Raw genomic sequence first — 560 nt, forward strand, 5'->3', positions numbered from 1 at the left:
ACCTGAGTTATGTTCCTCTTATCCCCACGCATCTAATAATCAGCTCTTGGTCTCCCTCCACCTCTCACGAGACATAGTCTGAGGCAGTGTCTCCATCTTGGAGAGACAATCCCTTGCACTTGTGTTGTTCTACTGGCGCTGCCTGCTTGAGCTTTGGTCAGCAGTGGCAAAAGAAGGACTAATGGAAAGTGAACGTATACTGGAGCAACAGAGTGTATGGATTTCTAAGAGCTTGATTAAATGAGAAAAAAAGAGTTTAGTTGAGAGAAAAAATGCAACCTGGCCTGTACGGGAATCGAACCCGCGACCTTGGTGTTATTAGCACCACACTCTAACCAACTGAGCTAACCGACCATGAGTACTACAGTTATCCTTTTTCCATGAAATGCAGATAGATAGAAGAGTTGGTCTCACTATCGCAATTCCTTCATACTTTTCTCCTTCCGCCCCCTGTCTGGATTACAATAACAAGAGCTGTGGAGTGCTGCACGCCAGCCTCAGTGCCTCTTCTTTCACTCAATCTCACTGTGTGCTGTGATATCTTTGTAACATCGCTTGTG

The 560-nt window shown here is 45.5% G+C and overlaps 1 non-coding gene across 1 annotated transcript; it reads right to left on the reverse strand.

Annotated features, from left to right (window-relative positions):
• Positions 1-280: 280 nt before the first annotated feature.
• TRNAI-AAU (transfer RNA isoleucine (anticodon AAU)) lies at positions 281-354 on the reverse strand. Its single transcript has one exon. It is a non-coding gene; the product is annotated as a tRNA-Ile (tRNA).
• Between the last annotated feature and the right edge of the window lie 206 nt (positions 355-560).

The sequence above is a fragment of the Pleurodeles waltl genome, chromosome 12 (assembly GCF_031143425.1).
Source record: "Pleurodeles waltl isolate 20211129_DDA chromosome 12, aPleWal1.hap1.20221129, whole genome shotgun sequence".
NCBI lineage: Eukaryota > Metazoa > Chordata > Amphibia > Caudata > Salamandridae > Pleurodeles > Pleurodeles waltl.